Source organism: Labeo rohita, chromosome 3 (genome assembly GCF_022985175.1).
Source record: "Labeo rohita strain BAU-BD-2019 chromosome 3, IGBB_LRoh.1.0, whole genome shotgun sequence".
NCBI classification, from domain to species: domain Eukaryota; kingdom Metazoa; phylum Chordata; class Actinopteri; order Cypriniformes; family Cyprinidae; genus Labeo; species Labeo rohita.
The window spans coordinates 17,441,322-17,451,465 of record NC_066871.1 but is presented as its reverse complement, the minus strand read 5'-3'; positions in this window follow the sequence as shown (position 1 = coordinate 17,451,465).

Below are 10,144 nucleotides of genomic sequence, written 5' to 3'. Positions count from 1 at the left end.
TGCTCAACCCTGGTCCTGGAGATCAACTTTCCTGTGGAGTTCAGCTCCTACCCTGACCAAACACACCTGAACCAGCTAATTAGGATCTAAAAAACACTTGATAATTACAGACAGGTGTGTTTGATTAGGGTTGGAACTAAACTCCTAGCATGTTGCATGTTGCATGGATCTGTACACAATTCCTGGAAGCTGAAAACATCCCAGTTCTTGCATGGTCAGCATACTCATTGGACATGTCACCCATTGAGCATGTTTGCGATGCTCTGGATCGACATATACCACAGCGTGTTCCAGTTCTTGCCAATATCCAGCAAATTGCACAGCCATTGAAGAGGAGTGGACCAACATTCCACAGGCCACAATCAACAACCTGATCAACTCTATGCAAAGGAGATGTGTTGCACTGCGTGAGGCAAATTGTGGTCACACCAGATACTGACTGGTTTTCGGACCCCTCAGACCCCCCCAATACAGTAAAACTGCACATTTTAGAGTGGCCTTGAGTGTTGCGTTTATAATTTTTGTCAGTGTAATTTGTTCTACTTCCTGTCTGTAGGCTAGAGACCCACAGGGACCATTACAGTTTTCATTAAAACCAATACAATTTCCATTATAACCAGTAAAACCATTACAAATTCTGTGAAGATTTCTATTGTTTTTTTGTTTTTTTTTTTGTTTTGTTTTTTAGTGTGCACAACTTACTTTTAAAAAGAGGACAAATTATTTAAAGGATTAGTTCACATCCAGATCATCATGCATCATGCAATCATGCACATGATTTACTTTTTCCTGCATGTCCTCATAATATTTTAAGCAAACTTTGGTTTTATTAAATGGATTTTAAATGTTTCAATGACCGGAACCTTTTTAAGTACCAGGGATTGATTTTTATTAAAATGAGCAGATTTTTAAAAAATACGTTTTACCATACCATCATCATTTATTTTTGCTTCAATATGCCTTTGATGTGTTGTATAAATGTTATTTTACCCTTGCCCCAAACCAAGAGTTTTAATTTTACCTCTATTGTAATAAATTGAGAAAATGTTTCATTATTACATCTTTAAAACATTTTAAAACACTTTAAAACAACCTAAAAATGTGTGAAATGTGTGAATACCATAGTAAAAACTTAAAATGGTACTACATTTGGCTTGAAACTTGCTTTGAGACTATTCAAAAAAAATGTGAGTATGAATGTGTGTAGTATTAATGAAATTCAGATGTACAACATCCTCTATACGATCATTGTCATGTGGCTCATTACTTCATGCCATTCACAAATCCTTTCCCGTGGCCTCAGAAACATGGGTACCACTTTATTTTACAGTCCTATTCCTCATGTATACTGTGTACTTATTATAATTACAATAACTAAGTAATGACTAGGTACTAACCCTGAACCTAACCCTACCCCATGTAATTACCTTATATCACTAAAACTTTCTTAGGTACACACACAGTGTCCATCAGATGTGCTGTCCAGAATCTCATTGAAAGTAGCAAGTCACCCTGGTACCTTTCACCTACTGTGACTTTGGACATATTAGTCAGCTCACATAGTGGTTTCACTTACTATATAGCATGGAAGTGGGCATGTTTGGTGCAGGGCAAGACAAATGAGTCAGCCATTTTACTCCAAAGACATAAAAATATTGCACAGAGTGCTATTAAACACAATCCATCATTTCAGATATTGTGGAAGTAATATATTTGTGAGACTCCAGCATCCCTAGGACAAGCAGTTTGGAAAATGCACTCTATAGCATGTAGTGTAGCCGACAGTAAGGTTGGCGTCTGAGGTGAAGACATCATTGAGAGAGCAGGTCCGTTTGCCCAGGTCTTAATAACACTCACACTCATGCGCACAGCCGCACTGATTTATGTGCTGAATTTCCAGCCGCTCAGCCTTCCTGTGAACCCAATCGATTGGTGAAGCATGAAAATACATCTAGAGCCAAAGGGAAGTTTACTTTCTCTTACTTTTTCATTGCTTTACTTCATTCAGTAGACATATATAAGTATGAATAAGGCATGAAAGGCTCGAAACTGAGTTAACAAATTCAATCCATTCAAGATAAAAGCAGCTGTTTAGTCCATTATATGTATTTGCTCAGCCGTGAGAGTTGCTTGCATCAATTTCAGCATTTGGATTTGAAAACACTTTATGTGCGCACTTACAACCAAGTGCACAACCTGAGGACACGTAAATGACATTTTCCACGAAGTCACTTACTATGTTGTGTACTGTGTGTGCACTCAATCAGATAAACAGAAAATACAGTCTGACATTATAGAAAAGGGCAAGCAGCTATACATTTTTGATTGATATGATTCAGATGTATTCAACTGACCACATTTAACTTGAACTTTTTATCATCCCATCTAGTTATATTTAGCCAAACAATCAAATACAAGATAGAGAGTCACATTGGATATGTGGCCTAGAGGTTAGTCCATGTACATTAAGCTGTAGAGACCATGCTAGTGCTGTGAGTTTGAATCTGGCTTGCAACATTTTCCAAATATGCCTTTATTTAAGTGGTAATAAGGCCAATAAATAAATAAATAAATAAAACTATAAATATTATCTATTATACTAAATAATATTTAATATATTTATTGAATCAAATGCCCATGCTCTGCTGCCACACTGGAGCACTCTGGACACCAACTGGACAGGGCTGGGAATTAAACGAAAATTGTCCGTCACTGACAGAATTTTTTTTTATCAGTGACAGGAAAATCTGAAGGCTGTCTGTCACTTTGACAGATTACTCTGAGGGTGATTTGTAGCTGTGATGCCCACCCCTGTCCAGTGTGTTCCAGTGTGGCAGTAGAGCACGGGATCCAGAACAAAAACGAAACCATCATGAATGTTTTACTATGTGTTTGATTACACACAGGCCAGTACATAGAAGCTACAACGATCTATTACGCCACATTAAAGAGCACCAAAACGGTATTTATTGCTTGAATTCCCTAATGAATTGGACAGAATTTGAAATCTGAGGCTTTGTTTCATATCAGACATAACACAAAACCTAACCTATTGCTAATTATTGGAAGGAAGACGCACTACACTGTAAAAAACTACTTGTTGAGTCAACTTAAAATAATTTGTAACATGGCTGCCTTAAAATTTTAAGTTCAGTCAACTCAAAAAAAGTTTATTCAGCTTGAAATGTTAAATTATACTAAGTGACAACTTAGATATTTGAGTTGAATCAACTTAAAATTTTAAGGCAGCTGGGTTACTTACCCATCTGTTAAGTTTAGCAAACACAAACATCTAAGTTGTTACTTAGTACAACTTAACATTTCAAGTTGACTAAACTTATTTTAGTTGACTGAACTTAAAATGTTAAGGCAGCAGGGTAACAAATTATTTTAAGATGACTCAACAAATTGTTTTTTATTTTTTACAGTGTATGCACTGTTCATTCATCAACTGAAAACAGCATTGACCAAAAGATTGATTGGGATTTAAGAATCAATAATTATTATCATAATCATTATATAATCATTAAAATGAGAATCTATTAAAATTTTTAAATATAAATTTTTAAACACTGCGCTGTCATCCTCTATATAAATTGTTATAGTAATTTATATTAATAGTGTTGTTATTTAAAATATGTCTATGTCAGAAGCCGTGCGGGCTGGTTAAAAACAGTAACAGTATAAAAACACAGGAGGGAAAACAGGGAGGAGATGGACTGAAAAGGAGGGAAAGAACAATCCCGGAGACGAACTTAAATGAGCGATAATCTTTTCATAAGTACGCACGAGAATCCGTCCATGCCTCTAAAACCGTTTGCACAATGACACACTATATTCAGAGTAATTGCATGGTGTCAGTGAGGCGTTTTTTTCCCCTCAGGAATGAAAAGAGCTGCCGGCAGCACTGCAGGCTGTACAAATGCAGATCATTCCTCACCGGTTCTGTACCTCAGGACTATTTTGCCTTATCTATGAAAAACACTAATCATAAGAGAGCATTAAATAAATGAATGAATAATATTTGAAAAGCTGAATATGTAATTGTCGGTAATGTTTGTGAGGGCAGTAGTCACATTAAGGTTAAAGTGTGTGTTGCATTATTCAAACAGTCGGTTCTCTGTATTGCCACGAGCAAATCTGTTGACCTCATCCTGTCCACATGTAGTTATTGTGCTGCTGAGTACAGCATTTAGCCTATGAGATCCCGTGCTCTAACCGCTCTCCGTGTATGGATGTACAGTAGCCCCAAAATATTCGGACACTTAAAATGTAGAAATGTATTTATTTATTCTGCTATTAATTTTACCTAGCTGGTGCCGATTGCCTTGTGGGCAGCGCGCCGACAAACAGCACCGTTTTGGAGTTGGAGTCCAGGCTCGATGATCTCTCTCCCCCCGCTTCCTGTCATTACTTCACTATCCTGGCAATAACACCAAAAATAAATGTTAAAAAATGGTTTGAGCTGATGTATGTACAGTACAACCCCTGCTGAAAAAAACCCCCAATAGAGAACATCACAAAAATTCTAATTGTTTCCACTACAAATACCATTACAAACATTACAAGCTATCAACTTTTAGGTATTAAAACCATTAAAAATGGTTTTCTGTGTTATGGGACATATTTCATTAGGATTTAGTGGTTTTAACAAGACACCAATAGAAGGCATCCAATCATCAGCAGAAACCCACAGGGTCCATTACAGTCTCTATTAAAACCAATACAAGTCCCATTATAACCATTAAAACCAATACAAATTCTGTGATGGTGTCAATTGTTATTTTTCAACAGGGAAGTCAGATGGCATAGCAGAATAACCACAGGTCCATCACATTAATATGCTTCACTGACATTTGACAGTGAGAAAGTATCACAATACATTTTTTACTTTTCAGCACTTATTGTTTTTAAACCTAACAAATGTTATGTATAATGTATTGCTTAAAAGTCTGCTATATTTCTTTAAAATAAATGTCGCTGTTTGACATGTTGTGCAATAACAAGTGTGACTGATGCGTCTAAATACTTTTTCACAACCATTTTTCTTTGTAACAAAAGACACTATCAACAATATTTACAGTTCAGAGAAAAACAAAACAGAGAATAGTTGTTTTTTCCTCATAAATGTGACGACAATGGAGGAAAGCAATGATAAACATAAATACTTCATGCGTCTTTCCCGGAATCCGTTATTTTTCACACCTGTGCTCTGTTTTCCTACTGTATGAAATATTGAGGGGCCCGATGAAGTCTTGTACGGTCATTCACAGCTAAGGAGAGCATTCTCCATCCACCTCACCTCACCTCACCGCACCGTCCTCCAGGGATTTCTTCCATCTGTTTCAAAGGTTAATGCTTCACCAAGTCAACCATGAATCAACTCTGTTCTGACTATATGCTTATGTTCTGGGACTGTACAACACCTGTGATTCAAAGCATCTCACAAGTCTGATTACGATTCAGTTTGTCAACTTTTTGTGAAGTTTCAGCAACTGTTCGTTTGAAAAGTTTATTGCTCAGATGCTCAGAAGTCACTGAATTTATTTGTGACCAGGCTAACGTTAAAGTTTGGGGTTGGTTTTTAGTAGAAGTCTCCTATGCTCATTATTGGAGCATCTATCTATCTATCTATCTGTCTATCTGTCTATCTGTCTGCGTGTCTGTCTTTATGTGCTGCTTAATATCTTAATGGAAAGCATGATATATTTTATATAGGATCCTTTTATTTAAAAGAACAAAAACTGACCCTGAACATATGATAGTTGTATATATGTATAAAATATAAATATCATTTTCATTTATATTTATGGAACGCCCATTTAAGAAATTGTATTTTTAAAAAGGAGCTAGATGAGCTTTAATAGATTATGGGGCAAAAGGGTTTTTTTGTTTTTGTTTTTTTTGTGAAAATGCTGTCATAACAAGATCATTTTAAGCACTTTTTTTTAAACCATTTTAGCAAATGGTTCAGCAATTTTCTGTTTATTTAATAACTTTGTAGCATTTCATAATGTGTTTTTCTTCAAAAATGAATCTCCATTGTGATCGTAACAGTTAATATGAGCCCACTTTGCACATCCATTACAACTAATCCATTTCTGCACAATTATGGAAAACAGCTTATTGCAGTTGAACCATTCTGCATCTTTCTCGTCCGTTCCGTGGATGGCTTTTTGACCACAGTGGGTTTTTCAGGTTTTTTTTTTATGTCATCTGTGGGTTTATTTTCAAATATAAGTGCATATCTTTTAGATATATTTTAATATAAGCATACACGTTTCAGAAATTCTCATTGGCTGCATACAGTAAGTCTGCAATGTCATTATATGTTCAAATAACTTCAAATCAAAAGGTCCTTTTAAACCAGAGGGGCCTTCATAGTTTCTAGAGTCACTTCATCTTGAAGACTTTTTTCCATCTTCTTTCTTTTTCTTTCTGCCGCTTTGAGGAGAGATTGTAGCACGTCTTAAGTCTTCATTAGCAGCCTGACTGAAACTCTCTCTCCTACAGGCATGAATGATTTATCCTGGTCAGGACATTCATATCCACCCTGCTGTATCACCCTCTCATCAATCATGCACTCCCACAGAACATTTTTAATTGCTTCATAATTTAGTGGGCTTTGTGTGTTGATGACTTAATGTACATTTGAAGGAATAAGAGCGCTGTATCTCAGCACAGACAACAGAGAAGGATGCATGGACTCTTACAGGAGCTTTTTGTTGTTAAATGAGGTGCATTTTTATTCATTATCCACTCTGTTTCTCTAGTTTGGAAGTTCTGTTTGTCTTTTGCTCAAGGTTTTTTTTTTTTTTTAAAAAGAAAGAGAATTAAAACTTCACTTTAACAAGCAGGCTTAAATGGCCTCATGCATTTTCTTCTGTAAAACCTGGCAAATGTATGGAGTCATTTGTACAAGCTTACTGTATGCAATCAAAGACCCCAAGGAAACGTACAAAGAAAACAATACTGAAAGGAAACAAAAAACAAAGGAAAAAACAATGAGAAGACAGAGGGGAAAGATAAATAACACCATTTATTGTTAAGAAAAGTAAGTATATCCATTAATACGATTCATGTGCTTTCTCTTAGCTCAGAAAATCAGTCAGGTTTTGAGTGTTTAAAGGTAACACCAAAAAGGGATTGTGGTGTTTCTTTTTGTTGTTTGATCTCCTGCTCTTTTCACTGCTTCTTCTTTAGGCCATGTTACATTTTTGGATATTTTTTTCCCTTTGAATTCAACAGACTGCTTGCATAAGAAATGTTAGAGAATGACGAGACATTCCTGTGGAACTTTCACCCATCATGATTTATAGTTCATACTACCAGTGGACATCATGGTAAAAAGCCATTGACTCACAATGGACCCATTTATGCTTATTTGGAATTTCTTAGCAGTTTGATCACATAAACTCACAAACCGTCTGATAGAAAATGGCAAGAGCTTTTTCAGTTTTTACACTTAGTGTAAGTCAAGGCGCAAATGATTTCTTTGGTTCTCCGGGAAACAAAGTTACATTTACAAGCTACAATATGATTAAGATGTTTCTGCAGTTATTCAGCAAATGATAATAAAATGATGGAGAGGAGCCATCCTGGCATATATCCAAATGGACAAAGTTCACATATTTTCCAGTAATTTTTTTAGTGTTGTCTGCAATATGGAGATTGTTCCACCATTATTTGATTTAGCTACCAGTATTAGCTATAGTAGCTATATTATTGCAGACTCAATGAATTTAGATAAAGCTGCTCTTAGAACATCACATACAAAATGAACTGTGGTTAGACATTGTGCATGTTGGTCAAATAATCTTTCTTCGTCAAGTGGGCAGCTTTGGCCAGAATAAGCTGAAAGGTGAACCATCATTTTCAGCAAAATGTAAAAGTTAAATTCTGTAAGATATTCTGTATTAGGGTTGCGAGGTAAAGGCTAGATGGTATACAGATGTGGCTATTGGGCACGCACACATCAATATTCCTAGATAGCGCACATACATCACGGAGATGTCTATTTGACATCTGCATTTACATCTAGAAGATGTATTTTATAGTGTTTGCTCATCTGTAACACGTCTATAGGACATTTCCATTCAGATGACAACTAGACATCTATTAGATGTCTTTTATTAGATTGCCATGTGTATGATTTAAAACTTACATCTTACAGACGTCTGTCAGATGTTTGTACACAGCAGATGCTTTCCAGATCAAGTGATCTTTAACATACATCTTGCAGACTTAAATGTAATTTATTGTTAGTTTCTGGCCGCAGCAGTATCTCTTCTAGCCAAAACTCAATTGCAATGATGAATCGATGCATCACGATTTGTGGAGCGATTCTAAGACTTTCTGGTATCGCAATTCTCTCTGGAATCGATTCTGAGTTTTTAAAAGTGGCGCTCGAATCTAGTTTTTCCTAAAATGCTCACGAAGAAAAGCGCTAAAGAGCGCTTGTGCATTCGGTGGAGTCACGCCACGGAGCACTTGCCTGCCCGAGAGGCGTTTCAATGGTGGCCTGTACTAATCGGTCGGACCAGGAAAAACATTTGGACTACTATAAACTGCCAAAAGTTATAACAAATCAAGGAGAAGAGTGCAAAAAAAGGCATTTGTGATTGGCCACACTGAACCAGGATTTCCAGGGCAAGAATCTTGACAACATTCGTGTTTGTTCTTATAATTTCTAGTCAGGTAGGTGAAATATTACACTAATATCTTAATACAGCTCGTATGTATCTTTGCACCTGTCAACTTTAGTTTGTCAAAATGTTGTGCCCTTTCTTGCTTACGAAGTCCTTCTAACTTCCACACGTAACTTCGACCCTTGTAATTCACTTCGACCTTTTTCAGACACAAGTGTTTCTGTAAGGAACTGGAATCAAGCAGAGTACGGCTGTTTCTAAAGCATGCATTTGCATTTTGCTGTTCAAAAGTAAGCTCAGAATAGATTCCAGAGAGAATCGCAATGCATTCAGAAAATCTCTGAATCGATGCAGAATAATTTCTTGATTTGCGAAGCATTGATTTATCGTCACAACCCTATTCTGTATGTATGCTATTACATTTCTCACTTTAATTTTCTCACTTTAACTGTGATTCAATCAAAGATTTAAAACTAAGCAAAAGAGTCACTTACACTCTTAAAAATAAAGGTTCTTTATTGGCATTGATGGTTCCATAAAGAACCTTGAACATCCATGGAACCTTTCAAATTCAGAAAAGTTTTTTTTTTACACCTAAAAATAAAGGTGCTTTAAAAGGTTCTTCACAGTGATGCCATAGAAGAATCATTTTTGGTTCCAAAAGGACCATTCAATTAAAGGCTATTTAAAAAGAACATCTCTTTCTTACCTTTTTATAATCTGAAGAACCTTCTCTTGCCACAAAGAACCTTTTGTGAAACAGAAATGTTCTTCAGATGTTAAAGATTCTTTATGGAACCATTTAGACCATTTAAAAAAAAAAAAAATTTAAAAAAAAAAAAAAAAACAGGTTCTTCTATGGCATCATGAAACACCTTTTTTTTTAGTGTATAGTGGAAAAGGTTCTTTAGATTTTTCAAATGTTCTTCAAAATGGTTAATTTAAGAACTGTTCACTGTAAGGTTCTTTGGAGAACCAAAAATGGTTCTTCTACGGCATCACTGTGAAAACACTCTTTTGAAGCATTCATTTTTTAAGAGTGTAGCAGCTTTCAGTAGCAACACTCATAACTCTGGCCAAACAAAAAAAGACAAGAGACAAGAGTTACAGAACACTAATGCATGGATATAAGGCAGTGTTTTGTGTAAATAAAACTGCGTTACTGCATCTGAAGCTTTTTTATTACAAATTTATTGCAAATATAGAAATAGATCTTTTGTACAGAATTCGTGGTGAAGATGTAGGATATAATTACCAGCAAAATAAATGTAAGTAAAACATTTGAGATCCATTCCTTAGATAGAAAGAGAGGCAAAGAAATATACAGCTGATCTCTGTGGATGAGGCTGTTTAAAATAGCTGAAATTCATTTACAATTCTGTCAAATCCTGTAGCTGAAGATTCAGCTACTTATGATGTCCAATATCAAACTGTTATAAAGCTCACTCACAGTTGGAGATGTTTTGTGTGTTGCCATGGAAAAGCTTTGGTTTCCA